This window comes from Lampetra planeri, chromosome 3 (genome assembly GCF_965212315.1).
Source record: "Lampetra planeri chromosome 3, kcLamPlan1.2.h2, whole genome shotgun sequence".
NCBI lineage: Eukaryota > Metazoa > Chordata > Hyperoartia > Petromyzontiformes > Petromyzontidae > Lampetra > Lampetra planeri.
In genome coordinates this window covers 28245996-28262556 of record NC_136109.1, presented here as the reverse complement: position 1 = coordinate 28262556, position 16561 = coordinate 28245996, and the positions used below count along the sequence as shown (strand labels likewise).

The 16561-nt window shown below is 51.0% G+C and overlaps 1 long non-coding RNA gene across 1 annotated transcript; it reads right to left on the bottom strand.

Annotated features, from left to right (window-relative positions):
- Nucleotides 1–10585: 10585 nt before the first annotated feature.
- Nucleotides 10586–15674, bottom strand: LOC144717200 (uncharacterized). Its single transcript, XR_013585058.1, has 3 exons — nt 15319–15674; nt 11527–11647; nt 10586–10807 (listed from the first exon to the last, which is right to left on the bottom strand). It is a non-coding gene; the product is annotated as an uncharacterized LOC144717200 (long non-coding RNA).
- Nucleotides 15675–16561: the final 887 nt, after the last annotated feature.

The window sequence follows — 16561 nt, the reverse complement described above, 5'->3', positions numbered from 1 at the left end:
ACCGATACTGATGGTACTTGCTACTCATTTAAGGCCGCAGAGACCTATGGGAGGCCGAACACTTGTTTGGATATCACTAGCCAATGAAGTTAGCTGTCGTCTGGATTCTAACTCTGCACCAGTGCTCGCCGCTGCTCGCCACCGCACACACACACACGAATACGCGCGCACACTGCTATTTATGAAAAATAAGAATGAGTGTTACCCTTTCTGGAAATGCAACAGGTGTTGTGTTGCTAGATTAGCGCGGTTGGCTACGAGCGTCGCGAAACAAGTTCAACACACATTCATACACGAACACATTTTATGACCACATTCACCTCCGGATGAAATGGCCAAAATGCATCTCCTCGGCGTTGCAATTTAAATCGATTGTTATGCTTGAGATGACCATGCCGATGAAAAGAAAATGCGATTCGGGCTCTGGGGGGTAGGGTAGATGGTGGGGGCTACCCCAGGCCTCACATCCGAAGGGCCCTCAGTAAGAGCCAAGGGGCCTTCCATAGGTGGCCTCCGTCTGGTATTTTGTCCCAGGTTTCCCAAAAAATATTTTGGCGGCTTTGATAGTGATCGTGATTATGAGGCGACCATACATGCAGTGGTTATCATCATGCTGGGGCCGGTGTTTCTCTTACAGTAGCTGCTGCTGCTGGACATGATCACGAGAACGATGATGATAATAACAAGGGTGAAAACAATGACACCCATGACTTGGATGATGATGATAATTCTGATGACAACTATAATGCTGCCGCTGCTGCTCGTGACGATGAAGATGCTGCTGCTGATTACAACAGCGATGATGACGATGCTGATGCTAAAGATGTCTTGGGTGGGGTTCGGAGGGGGGGACAGAGGCGCGCACCTACCCCCGCGGGGGTCGATCCCCCAACCTGGGTCTATCCCCCCCTCCACGTGGATCCATCCTCCCCCCCCCACGTGGATCCATCCTCCCCCCCCCCCACGTGGATCCATCCTCCCCCCCCCCACGTGGATCCATCCTCCCCCCCCCCCCCACGTGGATCCTTCCCACCCCCCCCCCACGTGGGTCTATCCCCCCACGTGGGTCTATCCCCTCACGTGGGTCTATCCTCCCTCCACGTGGGTCTACCCCCCCCCCCCATGTGGGTTTATCCCCCCCCCCCCCTCGTGTGGGTATACCTGCGCGCGTCTCGGCTCGGCGCGAGCAGCGCGTGCGCCGAATGAGCGAATCCCTCGGCAGCGGTGGCCCCACGGGGTCGCCACTCGGCGGAGAGGCCCTCGGCCAGGAGCAGCAGCCCCGAGGGGTGGCTCCTCCACAGGAGGGGAGCGACGCGCGCGACGCCGCCTCCGTCGCACGGGGCGCGCCGTCTATCAGTGCACCGGACTGGATGTTGTTTGCACGGCGGCTGGGGGGTTGGAGGGGTCTCCGCTCGTGAGTTCTCGATCGGCCAGAGTTGAGCTGCGTTGACGCTTGAAGGAGGGGGGGGGGGGTAATTAGACCGCAATGTGGGGGAGGCGCAGCCCCGCAATTGCTCGCTCACGCCACCGCTGACGGAAGTGCAGAGGCTGCTAACGAGTGCACACGGCTAGAAAGCCAGCCAGTCACCGCGTCATTCAGTCATTTGATCATTCACACAGTTCGCCTATCCAGCTACCTATAGCCAGCCACTAGCCCAGTCAACAATTCACCGAGACCCACTCAGCCACGGACCCAGACGCTCAATAACTACATAACTCACACGGCCACGCAGCCACCATCCCAGTCATTCAATCACCCACTCAGTCACTGTGTCACCCACTGACCCAGCCACTCGCTCAGTACCTAAGTTGTCTACTCAGTCGCCCACCGATCCAGCCACCCAATGACCCAGCCACCCAACCAGCCACCCAGTCATCCACCCAGTCATCCACCCACATACCCAATCATCCAGCCACCCACCCAGCCAACGACTCAATCACGACATTACCCACTCAGACACCCAACGACCCAGTCATCCACCCACCTACCGGACCACCTAGCCACTCACCCAGCCAACTACCCATCCACCACATCATTTACTCAGCCAACTACTCCTTCACTACATCACTCACTCACCAACCCACTGACCCAACTATCGAGCCACCCAACCACTGAAACCTCCCAGCCACCCACCCACCCAGCCGGCCCAGCCACCCACGCGACAAACGCTCCGGCTGGGCTTCACGCTTGGCAGCGGCGGCTGTCGAAGCTTCCCCCGTCAGCTCCACGGCGTCCCGAGCCGTCCCGAGCCCCCCCCCCCGCCCCCTGTGATGAAAGGAGCAGCAAGATCGAGGAAACGCGATCTGCCCCCTGCATTGAGGCGGCTATGCCGAGACGCCACTCAGCGCCGCTCCCCTCGCCCCCCACATTAAAAGGAAGCTGCGATCGCCGCATCAATGCCAGTTGATTGCATTCGTGTGTTGATGTGTCTGTGCGCGCGCGCGTGTCTGTATGTACGCGGGGAGCGGTGGCGTAGTGGTTAGCGCACAGTCACGCACGCGGTCGTCCCGAATTCGATTCCCGCTCACGGTCAACACCGGTGACGATTATCTGAACCGGTCCTGGGCCTCCCTTAGGTCGACTCGGCCTCAAATGAGTACCTGGTGCGTTGTGCAAACATCGTGACGAGGGAGACAAAGGCGGCCGAGCGTGGCGCTGGCCGCCCACCCCCTCTCCCCTGTGCCGTCCCGGCCTTCATAGGTGCTACTCGCTAACAGCAATTGGCCCCAACAGGCTGTTGATGGCGACACGGGCGTTCCTCGTCTCTTTGTACGTTGGACGTGGTGGCGTCGTGGTTAGCTGACTGCGCCACGAACCCCGGTGACCCGAGTTCGGTTCCTGTTTCTCAGGGCCAACGTCAATGGGGAATATTTGTAGCGGTTCTGGACCCCCCCCCCAACCCCCCCCCCCCCCCTCAACAGACAGCAGACCCCCAGTGCGGTGGATGAAGGACGCTCAAACAACCCCCGTTAACGACACAGCATAGGGTGGGGCCTTCATCCAGCAGTGGATTGACAAAGGCCCGTCAATTATTTACATTAGTCGTCATCATCATGTATTATTCATACCGCGCCAGGCGTGCGCTACGCGAGTGACAAAAAGGTCACCGTCCTCTTTACAATTTTTTTAGGGGCAAAAATTATGAAACAATGCGCGCGGTGTCTGCTCCCTCTTTGTCATCGAGTGAATAATTAAATACATCCCGCCTACTCCCGATCCAGCCGCAACATCGCAGGCCTCTTCCACGCCACTTCGCTCAATGTCCTCGTCAAAAGGGGGACATCTGTGCGACGTTTCTTATGAGATGTAATAAGCGACAACATTTGGACCCCAAACCGAGAGGATTCTGGGATGTTTATGCTCCGTAGCTCGTCGGATTCCTCCAAAAAAAGTGACACATTTCTCATCCTGATCCGATTGCTGATGAAGCATCAAAATTACGCGAACTCCGGTCGAACAAAGGCGGCGGTCACAACGTCGCCCGCTTTCGGATGCGCTTCTGCGGCCGTCTGGAACGTTCTTCCGTCCGATATTAGGGAGCCGCTGGAGCGACGCGCTTTCAAATCAACTGAAGATTGACGAACGCATTTCTTTAGAGCTGCTGTGTTGTTGCGTTGAGCACGATTGGCCACGTAGGGTGCGAAAGAAGTTCATCAAACAGTACGTACTTGGGGGTTTCGTTGACCATACCTCACCACACCGATCGGTGCTGCTATCAGTGAGTGAATGTTTACCTGCTCAGGTGGGCCGGCTTTCCAGGTGAGGCGGACTTCAAGGGCTGCCCCCCCCTCCACCGCCCCTCTGCTTCCCCCTCTCCCTCCACCCACCAGCACTACCCGAATAAGCCAGGCGAGACCGAACTTTTTCACTCCCCTTTCTCTCTCTTTCGCGGGGGGTGAGAAGTCAAAAGGCGCTTGACCCCGGGGATGGGGAGAAGGAATGGGGAGGGGGGAGCCCTCGGCTAGGGATCGCGTGTCGCGAAACGACTCCCGCACGCCCCCCCACCCCTCCCCGCCCAGGAGCCCCCCCCTCCCACGCACACACCGCAGTGGTCACACAAACACCGCCCCTAACACCACAAGCCCTACAGTAGCAAGCAAAAGGTGGCACCGTGATATCAAGAACGTTGGCGCCACGGTGGCGAGATGCTAACGACCTCGTCTGGTACAGAGAAGGTCCGTGGGTGTCTCTCTCTCTCGGTGGTCGTGTGGATTTTTCTCCGGGTCCTCCGGTTTTTCCCCACCACATTTAGAAACGTGCGTTTAGAGCAGTGATTCTTCTTCACCTGGGGTGCGCGCACCCCTTGGGGGTGGGAGATGCCCTTTCTGGGAGTGCGAGAGATGGTCAGATGTTTTTAGGTCAATCATCGAAACGCAAATATAAGCACGGACACATAAGTACACAACTACTTTGTTTCATCAAACCTATGTCATTGTTGACATAATTTTCTTTACGATTTAGAACCAAAGGGGTGCAAGGCCGTAGTAAAGGTTAATAACCACTGCTTTCGAGCATGTGGCTGCTGTACATTTCCACGTGATAAGCGATTTCATAGAGCTATCATTTGTAGCCAGGTCGCTTCTGAAAAATAACTGTAGAGCTCAGGTGAGCCTTACCTGATAAAATAAAAAAGAGTGTTAGTTTTAGTTTAAATAGTAATACCGCTCATAGACTATAACGTGACTGATGATGCAAATACTACATTCATGATGATGATGATGAGGGTAATCATTATTATTATTACAGTTTTCAGACCATTGCCAATCCACATACTGGATGAAGTACGTCCCGGGCCGTGTGGATTTTGCTTTCAACCGCGGAATGAGCCATCTGCATAATTTGTCCGCGAGAATTTAAGAGAGCGAGGCGGAGTTCAGGGTTGGACGCAGTCTGGCGAAGGGGGCTAGCCTGAAAGACGCCCTCTAGTAGAGGCCCTTCTTCCAGCAGGGGCGCGAGCGAAAAATTTCAGGGCCGCACCTTTGCCATTCGTTACAGTGCTGCATTGGCTTTGGCTATCAAGCGAGTCGCTGCGGGTCTCCGTGAAGGCAGTCACCAACGACTGCACACAAAGTCACGTTACAATTGGCGCGTCGTTACAATCGGCGTGGCAATATTCCCGGCTGTAAGGATGAAGAAAACAAAAAGAAATTTGCCCTCCACGCGACAATCGTTTTCCTCTCTAGCAGACCCCCTTGTGTGTGTAGAGCGAGGTGATCCCTTCAAGGTCACCTTGAAGAGACCGGGCAGAGAGTGGCCATCGAAGACGACTGCGTCCACGACCGATGGAGCTGGCGCTCCTGTGATGAAAGGCGACAGATCGCGCGCTCGCTCCCCCAATGAAGGCGAACGCCCACGGACGAGGACTCGGACCACGCGGGTTTCACGCAGAGAACAACTCCACCGGCCCGGGTTTCGAACCGGGACTTTCCACTATTGAGTGTTCGGGAGAACGCCGCCCAAAGGTCCGTAACAAAGGTTCGAGGGGTTGGCGGCGTTCGGGGGGGTTGGGTGGAAGTGGGAGGGGGGGCAGAGGGGGGCGAGTAGGTGATGAAGGCGCTTGTTACGTCAATGTCGCTCTGGGATTTTTGTTGCGATTGTTTGTTACGGCTTGGAACTCCAAGCGCCGCTCTCCGGGAGGCGCCACACAGGATTGTTTGGGTGAGCCCGCGGTGACCCCGCGCGACCTCAGGCCCCTGACTTTCCGTGACCCCACTGGCAGCGAGTGTCTCGTTAGTGGGAATGAGGTGGGAGTGGAATGAGGAGAGGTCGGTGGGCGGGCGGGGGGAGTGGAACGTGGAGTGGGCCGAGCCGCTAACGTGAACCCTCTTGAGATAATTAACGCGGCACTGACGGGGGACACGACCTCAATAGGGGGGAGGGAGGAGGGGGGTGACCTCCTCCAGCGTTTTGTTTAACTCGGGAAAGTTGAACTTGTTAAACGACCTCATGAATCCCAGGGGTCAGCGAGTAGCGTAGCTTAGGCGGCCTGTAACACCGCCTCCGCTCATCGGGAACAAAAAACAGTTAGATTTTCTCAAGAGCTCACGATTGAGACAAGTGGCAAAAAAAACAGGCGCATGCAAAGTTGAACTGAACATAAATACTTTTGACCTGAACATAAATACTTGCTTGCCACCAGCGAATGAAAAGGCGCGCTCGACATCAGTTCCGACCCGACACATTGATGGAAGATCTCCAGGGGATGGAGTGGGACGCACGTGGAGGAGACGTCACCGGTTCGGGTGTCGTTCTCGGGAGGCGACACCGCAGAGGCGAGGGGACCGCGTTCACAAACGACGACACGACGGCGGCGAGCCCGGAGCGCGGGGGGCGGTCGGAAGCGATTTCGAAAAAGAAAGTGACGGCAAGGCGAGAAGGGGACACACACCCGCGAGAGGGTGTCCGCCGTGGCGTTGGCGCCCACAAAGGTCAAGCGCGAGAGATGACACACGGGTTTGGAGGGGGGCGAGGGGTGGGCGGGGGGGAGGGGCTCGACCTAAGTTGGCATAACGTAGAACGCGCTACTCTCACGACAGTAGCAAAGAGATGATGAACGTCTCCTGTGCTGTGCTGAAAACTGTCTATATACACACACAACTTATATAAATATACACACTATGGGAACCTCATTTGCCAGTAAAAATATGATAATTGGTTTTTTACCCTTCTATCTGGCAACAAAACTGACACCTTTTTACAAGGAGTCATGTTTGCATAGACTGCAATACCTGCAGTCATAATACAAACAAAAGAACATAACTCTGATAATGTGCACTGTCCTTGAAGTTGATTGGTCCACACCCGAGACAGCTTTCCTTAGAGCCTAGTCTCACATGGGTTGGACCAGATGACGCCAAAAGGCGCACAACTCAAAGACAATGCACCATCAGAGTATGAGAGCTCGGGGCAAGCATCTACACTATGGGAACCTCATTTGCCAGTAAAAATATGATAATTGGTTTTTTACCCTTCTATCTGGCAACAAAACTGACACCTTTTTACAAGGAGTCATGTTTGCATAGACTGCAATACCTGCAGTCATAATACAAACAAAAGAACATAACTCTGATAATGTGCACTGTCCTTGAAGTTGATTGGTCCACACCCGAGACAGCTTTCCTTAGAGCCTAGTCTCACATGGGTTGGACCAGATGACGCCAAAAGGCGCACAACTCAAAGACAATGCACCATCAGAGTATGAGAGCTCGGGGCAAGCATCTACACTATGGGAACCTCATTTGCCAGTAAAAATATGATAATTGGTTTTTTACCCTTCTATCTGGCAACAAAACTGACACCTTTTTACAAGGAGTCATGTTTGCATAGACTGCAATACCTGCAGTCATAATACAAACAAAAGAACATAACTCTGATAATGTGCACTGTCCTTGAAGTTGATTGGTCCACACCCGAGACAGCTTTCCTTAGAGCCTAGTCTCACATGGGTTGGACCAGATGACGCCAAAAGGCGCACAACTCAAAGACAATGCACCATCAGAGTATGAGAGCTCGGGGCAAGCATCTACACTATGGGAACCTCATTTGCCAGTAAAAATATGATAATTGGTTTTTTACCCTTCTATCTGGCAACAAAACTGACACCTTTTTACAAGGAGTCATGTTTGCATAGACTGCAATACCTGCAGTCATAATACAAACAAAAGAACATAACTCTGATAATGTGCACTGTCCTTGAAGTTGATTGGTCCACACCCGAGACAGCTTTCCTTAGAGCCTAGTCTCACATGGGTTGGACCAGATGACGCCAAAAGGCGCACAACTCAAAGACAATGCACCATCAGAGTATGAGAGCTCGGGGCAAGCATCTACACTATGGGAACCTCATTTGCCAGTAAAAATATGATAATTGGTTTTTTACCCTTCTATCTGGCAACAAAACTGACACCTTTTTACAAGGAGTCATGTTTGCATAGACTGCAATACCTGCAGTCATAATACAAACAAAAGAACATAACTCTGATAATGTGCACTGTCCTTGAAGTTGATTGGTCCACACCCGAGACAGCTTTCCTTAGAGCCTAGTCTCACATGGGTTGGACCAGATGACGCCAAAAGGCGCACAACTCAAAGACAATGCACCATCAGAGTATGAGAGCTCGGGGCAAGCATCTACACTATGGGAACCTCATTTGCCAGTAAAAATATGATAATTGGTTTTTTACCCTTCTATCTGGCAACAAAACTGACACCTTTTTACAAGGAGTCATGTTTGCATAGACTGCAATACCTGCAGTCATAATACAAACAAAAGAACATAACTCTGATAATGTGCACTGTCCTTGAAGTTGATTGGTCCACACCCGAGACAGCTTTCCTTAGAGCCTAGTCTCACATGGGTTGGACCAGATGACGCCAAAAGGCGCACAACTCAAAGACAATGCACCATCAGAGTATGAGAGCTCGGGGCAAGCATCTACACTATGGGAACCTCATTTGCCAGTAAAAATATGATAATTGGTTTTTTACCCTTCTATCTGGCAACAAAACTGACACCTTTTTACAAGGAGTCATGTTTGCATAGACTGCAATACCTGCAGTCATAATACAAACAAAAGAACATAACTCTGATAATGTGCACTGTCCTTGAAGTTGATTGGTCCACACCCGAGACAGCTTTCCTTAGAGCCTAGTCTCACATGGGTTGGACCAGATGACGCCAAAAGGCGCACAACTCAAAGACAATGCACCATCAGAGTATGAGAGCTCGGGGCAAGCATCTACACTATGGGAACCTCATTTGCCAGTAAAACCAATTATCATATTTTTACTGGCAAATGAGGTTCCCATAGTGTAGATGCTTGCCCCGAGCTCTCATACTCTGATGGTGCATTGGCTTTGAGTTGTGCGCCTTTTGGCGTCATCTGGTCCAACCCATGTGAGACTAGGCTCTAAGGAAAGCTGTCTCGGGTGTGGACCAATCAACTTCAAGGACAGTGCACATTATCAGAGTTATGTTCTTTTGTTTGTATTATGACTGCAGGTATTGCAGTCTATGCAAACATGACTCCTTGTAAAAAGGTGTCAGTTTTGTTGCCAGATAGAAGGGTAAAAAACCAATTATCATATTTTTACTGGCAAATGAGGTTCCCATATTGTAGATGCTTGCCCCGAGCTCTCATACTCTGATGGTGCATTGTCTTTGAGTTGTGCGCCTTTTGGCGTCATCTGGTCCAACCCATGTGAGACTAGGCTCTAAGGAAAGCTGTCTCGGGTGTGGACCAATCAACTTCAAGGACAGTGCACATTATCAGAGTTATGTTCTTTTGTTTGTATTATGACTGCAGGTATTGCAGTCTATGCAAACATGACTCCTTGTAAAAAGGTGTCAGTTTTGTTGCCAGATAGAAGGGTAAAAAACCAATTATCATATTTTTACTGGCAAATGAGGTTCCCATAGTGTAGATGCTTGCCCCGAGCTCTCATACTCTGATGGTGCATTGTCTTTGAGTTGTGCGCCTTTTGGCGTCATCTGGTCCAACCCATGTGAGACTAGGCTCTAAGGAAAGCTGTCTCGGGTGTGGACCAATCAACTTCAAGGACAGTGCACATTATCAGAGTTATGTTCTTTTGTTTGTATTATGACTGCAGGTATTGCAGTCTATGCAAACATGACTCCTTGTAAAAAGGTGTCAGTTTTGTTGCCAGATAGAAGGGTAAAAAACCAATTATCATATTTTTACTGGCAAATGAGGTTCCCATAGTGTAGATGCTTGCCCCGAGCTCTCATACTCTGATGGTGCATTGTCTTTGAGTTGTGCGCCTTTTGGCGTCATCTGGTCCAACCCATGTGAGACTAGGCTCTAAGGAAAGCTGTCTCGGGTGTGGACCAATCAACTTCAAGGACAGTGCACATTATCAGAGTTATGTTCTTTTGTTTGTATTATGACTGCAGGTATTGCAGTCTATGCAAACATGACTCCTTGTAAAAAGGTGTCAGTTTTGTTGCCAGATAGAAGGGTAAAAAACCAATTATCATATTTTTACTGGCAAATGAGGTTCCCATAGTGTAGATGCTTGCCCCGAGCTCTCATACTCTGATGGTGCATTGTCTTTGAGTTGTGCGCCTTTTGGCGTCATCTGGTCCAACCCATGTGAGACTAGGCTCTAAGGAAAGCTGTCTCGGGTGTGGACCAATCAACTTCAAGGACAGTGCACATTATCAGAGTTATGTTCTTTTGTTTGTATTATGACTGCAGGTATTGCAGTCTATGCAAACATGACTCCTTGTAAAAAGGTGTCAGTTTTGTTGCCAGATAGAAGGGTAAAAAACCAATTATCATATTTTTACTGGCAAATGAGGTTCCCATAGTGTAGATGCTTGCCCCGAGCTCTCATACTCTGATGGTGCATTGTCTTTGAGTTGTGCGCCTTTTGGCGTCATCTGGTCCAACCCATGTGAGACTAGGCTCTAAGGAAAGCTGTCTCGGGTGTGGACCAATCAACTTCAAGGACAGTGCACATTATCAGAGTTATGTTCTTTTGTTTGTATTATGACTGCAGGTATTGCAGTCTATGCAAACATGACTCCTTGTAAAAAGGTGTCAGTTTTGTTGCCAGATAAATATACACACTTATATATATACACACACTGGGCTCTTTTGCAGAACTCATGACTACTTTTGGCACTTGGTCTGTTCCAGGTTGGGCCAACCCTGGGATGGATCATGGACGATGACGACGACGATGACCTCCTCGCTCAATACACGCGGCCGATGTCCGCCGATTCGAGGTCGTCACTTGTAGACGGTGTCTCGTGACGCCCCGGCCGTTAAAAATTCTGAAGAGCTGTGAAAAAGGAATGGACCATCATCATCACCATCATCACCATCACCATCATCACCATCATCATCATCAAGCGGGGCGATGATGCCGCAGGCCCAGCGGCGTCGGTGGTCGTTCTGCCGAGCGCCGGACAGAATTCCTTCCCTCGACGATTCTCTCCGTAGCTTCGCACGAGAGAGAGAGAGAGAGGGGGATAGAGAGACGCACGCAGCACGCAATCTTCACCGTGCGAGCTGCAAAGCGCGATAACAAACCGGACCGCGGTCGGCCATGCAGATATTGAACTCCCAATTAAAGCAATTAGGCGGTTCACATTACGCAATAGCGTCACTAACCAACGGGGATGGCTCGATCCACGTGCGGATCGCTCGTATTGTCATTCTTCCACACCACGGCTGTTATCGCTGATCGACGATTTCGTCGCCTGTACGACGACACGCGCCGAGTTTCCCGGCCACGCGGACGCGGCGGCGCGTTCATCGGCACATTTTGTATTTTAGTTAAGAGTCAAAGCGTCCGGGCGGATGGTCAAACAAAGCCGCGACCTCGCCTCCTAGTGCACATCCACCGACAGCCCTCCATTATTGATGACGGAGCTCAGGTTGTTCACAGATCGTGTCTCGTGCCACGTGGTAACTCCATTCTTCACGCGCGCGAGCTCGGTTTTCCCCTCCCGAGTTTTAAATAAAAAGGAAGAGGAGGAGGGGGGGGGGAGGCGTCACCTGTAGGAGGAGGCCCTGCTGGGGCTGGCACAGCTGAGAAGCTCCATCCGAACGCAGCACCCCTGCGAGTGTGGCGAGTTGATGGGGCTGAGCACTGGGTCGCGTGAGTTGACCGTCTCAGCTTGGTCATCAAATGCCCGAATCAACGACAACGACAAAAACACAAACACACGCGCGACAAATGAAATGTCGTTCTTCCGCTTAATACATTTCCAGCTCCTGGTGATGGAGTGAAAACATCGACGTGACAAGTCCTTTGTCTGGCAAACTAAAAATCATCACTGTACGGAACTCTCAAACGCATAGCAAGCGGGCAAGCGTTGCCCGCTAGTGAAGGGAGGCAGATCTGACATTCGCTTCCCAACGCACGAAGGATTTGAGTACGGGTCTGCGAAACATCTGAATGGGCATTCGATAGGATGGGGGGGGTATGAAGAATTACAGAAATTAAAAAACGTAATGTTTTTCATTCGGTTTAAGAGCTGCTGGAGCGCCCGTTTCTCCAGACAAAGGCGCTCGCTGCTGCTGCTGCTGCTGCTCCTTCCCCGGCGTCTGATCCACGCACGGCCAGACACGGCGCGGCCTGTTCACTCTTCTCCCCATCCTCATCGCGCTGCTGCTTACGAAACACAACCCGAGTTCGTTTCCCGTGGGGGGGGGGGGGGCGTTTTTTTGCTGCTTTCACGGCCGTTGGCGGCGTGAGCGCGCACGCGGTTTGCTGCCTCTCGCAAGAGCGACTCGGCACGATTTTGCGTTGCAATCGCAGTGCGACTGTATGCATGCATGCATGCAGGTTGAACTTCTTTCGCACCGTACGCGGCCGACCGTTGCTAATTATCGGGAGCTGTATGGATTAAGAGGCCCCTCGCGTGTACATGCCCCTCCTCCCCCCCCCCCCTTATTATATGGGGTAAACTTATTCGGGTGGTTCTAGATTTGAAGCTTTCGTGACTGCAAGGATTCATACTCTTAGGTTTTTTCGGTAAAATCACGTAGGTAATTTTTTTTATAATAAAATAAAATAATAATACATGAAAATAACTCAATTAAATCACGACGTTTCGGAGGCAACACAAGTCTCCGTCTTCAGGTGGGACCGTCACAGCTAAATTTACTGTATCAAGTAAAGATACATCCAAGAGACAAGATCTTAAATACCTCCCCTTAACCAGTATTTAAAATCTTGTCTCTTGGATTTCTCTTCACTTGATACAGTAAATTTGACTGTGACGGTCCCACCTGAAGACGGAGACTTGTGTTGCCTCCGAAACGTCGTGATTTAATTGAGTTATTTTCATTTATTATTATTATTATTATTATTTTTTTAATTATAAATTTTTACCTACGTGACTTTACCGAAAAAAACTAAGAGCATTTTTTCGGGTGGTGCTGGTGGGAGGAGGGGGTGGGGTGATTTGGTGGGGGGTGGTTTGGTTGGGGGGTGGGGGCGAGTAGAGGGGGCGGGGGGGGGGGTAGCCATTTAAGTCCACCCCACCAGGAAACCCGGCCCACCCTAGCAGGTAAACACTCACTCACCTGACAGCAGCACTGACCGGTGTGGTGAGGTATGGTCAACGAACCCCCATGTACAGTATGTTGAGAACTTCTTTCGCACCGTACGTAGCCAACGGTGCGTAAATGATCATGAACACCTGGTCGTGGTGATGATCATGATGCGATGAAGCGGTTTCCCATATAAAGTCTCGTGAAACTTGACAGTTTCTTAAACCCACTCTGCCTCGGTCCACCCAGCATACGATACGAGTACACCGTAGGTGCGTACTCCGACTTCCAAGACATCTGGTCAGCGTGGAGGATTAGGCCGAATAGAGGTAGACCTCGCTTAGCGCTCAAGATGCGTTCCTGGAGAAGTGAGCGCTATATAACGAATCAGCGTTCTACGGGGTCGTGCTAAAGGAGGTCTGCCTGTACCCTCTAGAACTCGCTCTCGAGGAGGCCCCTTCCACCAGCAGTGGCGTGAGCGAGCAATTGCAGGGCTGCGCCTCTATCTTGCTATATCGGGGTTTTTGTTGCTACACAAAATCACACGGTAAGTTTAGACAATTTGGTGCATTTTTTTCTGACAGTTCACGACCGGTAGATGTGTTGTTGTTGTTGTTGTTTTCATTCGGCATTTGCTTCCCACACACGATCTAATATATCCGGGTGGCGGTGGTGGCGGCTACCCAACGTGGCTGGCATTGAAGGCAGGAGCGGGGGTTGGTGGATCACCGCACACACGGACGTTGTGAAACCCTCTTGGGCGTCGAAGAGGAGGAGGAGGCATGGCCTGGCTCGCCAGGAGAAGGCAGCGCCGCAAGTGGACAATTTATTTGTTCAATTAAAACAATCGCTTATCGTAATTTTCCATCTGTACGGGGATAGCGAGTTGTTGCTCCCACGCGCATGCTAATTTGGTCCGGATGCTCCGGTTTCATCCCACGTGTGCAACAATAACGATACACACAACTCATCATTCACTGTCTGAAAGCATCTTACAAATACTATACTGAAACTAAACTACTTTTTTAAATAATAAGGGTTTTCCCCTTTTTTCTGGCAACAAAACTGAAACCTTTTTACAGGATTCATGTCTGCATTAACCACAATACTTGCAGTCAAAATGCAAACAAAAAACACACTATGATAATATATGCATTGTCCTTGAAACTGATTGGTCCACACCAAGGGACGGCTTTCTTTCAAGGACAATGCATATATTATCAGTGTGTTTTTTGTTTGCATTTTGACTGCAAGTATTGTGGTTAATGCAGACATGAATCCTCGTAAAAAGGTTTCAATTTTGTTGCCAGAAAAAAGGGGAAAACCCTATTATTATATTTTGGTACTGGCAAAGGAGGTCTAATGATACTTTATTAACTTTTATTTTACCAGGTAAGGCCCACCGAGTTTTCCAGCGCCCTTTTCAGAAGCGACCTGGCCACAACTGATAGCCCAACGAAGTTGTACATCGCGTGGAAATTACAGCAGCAGCCAAATATTCTAAACGCGTGGTGTTGATTCTAAATGTGGAGGGGAAAACCCGGAAGACCGGGAGAAAAATCCACGCGACCAGGGAGAGAGTGAGCATGCAAACTCCAAATATACAGCAGACCACGTGTATACCAGGCGAGGTAGTTAGCATCTCGCCACTGTAGCGCCCTTGTAAATACAAATTCAATGCAGCAGCAGCAGCAGCAGGACCCCTCTTGGAACAAAGTGTCCAACGCCTCAGCGTGGCTTCCCCGGGATAAATAGTAGTACTGTACTTATATTGCACCTGCTTATGGCCAATCGAGCCATGGCGTGGTGACACGTTCGCTCGGTTCGTGTTTTTCCAGTTTTTGTAAACAGCATTTAACCGATGACGACAGCTGTGAGGTGTTGCCCACCCGAAACTGGTTCTCGGTTGGGCCGCGTTTTGTTTTTTAAGGTTTCAAAACGCAGCGATTTGAAAATGTGAAATTACAGCCTCCGCGTAAAACAAAAAGTCGTGAGTTCGAATGTCAGCAAGGGATTAGCTCGGCCCATCACCACTCCCGGGCCTTACAATGAGTACCAAATAGTTGTTGCTATCATCAGAGGTTGCGGCACGGATTTGTTTTTATTGTGGCTTAACAACAACAATAATACATCTGTATTTAGGCAGGATAAACAGTTCAGAGGGACATCTCATTTGCTAAAACTGATTCTTGCGTGGCAAGACTGCCGCAGGGCATTGATTTCACTTGTCAATTGACAAAGAATAGCAACCAATTACTAACACAACAACAATCATCCTGTGGTACTTACCACGAGAATGTGTCTGTTCCGCCCATCAGAGTGTGGAACGTTTTCACCAAGAGCTCGCGACGCCGCCAACACCCACGCCGCACAGCGTGGCGTGGGCGGCATGGGGCCTTTCGGTACAAGGACATCCGAATCTTTATTCAGGAATGGAGGAATCTCAGTGATTCCACCTCCTCCTTCACCTCTTCCCCTACCTCCTCCACCTCGTCCTCCAACGTGGGGCAGGTGGGGGTGGCGAGGAGTCGGTATAACGAGAGGACGCGTCGCGTGGGAGGAATCGAAGGGTTGGGGAGGGAGAGATGAGGGATTCTTTCTCTCTCTCCCGTCGCTTGAGTGAACTCGGCTGGCAACGCAACGACTGTCGGAGCAAACGAAGAGCCACTCGGAGACGCACAAAATGAAAATAAATATTCCCCCCCCCCCCCCGCGTTGCTGCTCCGTATCACGGACACCCCGCTTCACGGAGCCTCGGGGACCGATGCTGCGATTATTGCATCGCGCGCACGCGTGCGATGCAATAATCGCGATTTGCCTAAATGACAACAATCAAGCCACGCCGCATACGTGGATTGATGTAGTCATGAATGCGTCGCATTTACTCGCAAAGTGGCGAGCGGGTTTAGGTTTGAGAATTTGAGGGCCAGCCCCCCACCAACCCCCCACCCCCCTCCCCTACCACCCCCCTCCCCTACCACCCCCCCACCCCCCTCCCCCCTCCACCCCCCTCCCCCACCACCCCCCACCACCCCCCCACCACCCCACACCCCCCCAATGGGATCAATTTCTTAAAACAAGCGACGTATAAACATATTGCCGTGGCTGCTGTGCGAATCAGTGTGTCAATTGAAATGAGACGTGCCCTTGAGGTGTTGTGTAGGCGACTTGGTACCGTGATGGTTACTAACTGGGGTTGCCACCCCCTGAGGTTCAACACGCAGGGACGTATCATGGGGCAGAAGAAGAATATCTCACAGGACGAGAGCAGAAGACGGAATAAATCATTACACGCGCATGCATTGCGTTGAGGAGTGTACTTTGTAAGTATTAGAACCGGGACTTTTTAAATGTCTTCATCGCCTTGGAGATGTCATGCGACAGCTACTAAATGTACGCGTTGCGAGCACTCGGCTGCCATGAATGTCCACGTGACGACTACGAGCCCCTTCGCCGAGCGATCGTTTGTGGGCATGTCCGCTTCGGGATAAAAAAAAAGCTCTGTAGCTCAGTGGGTCTCGCCTGGCAAAAA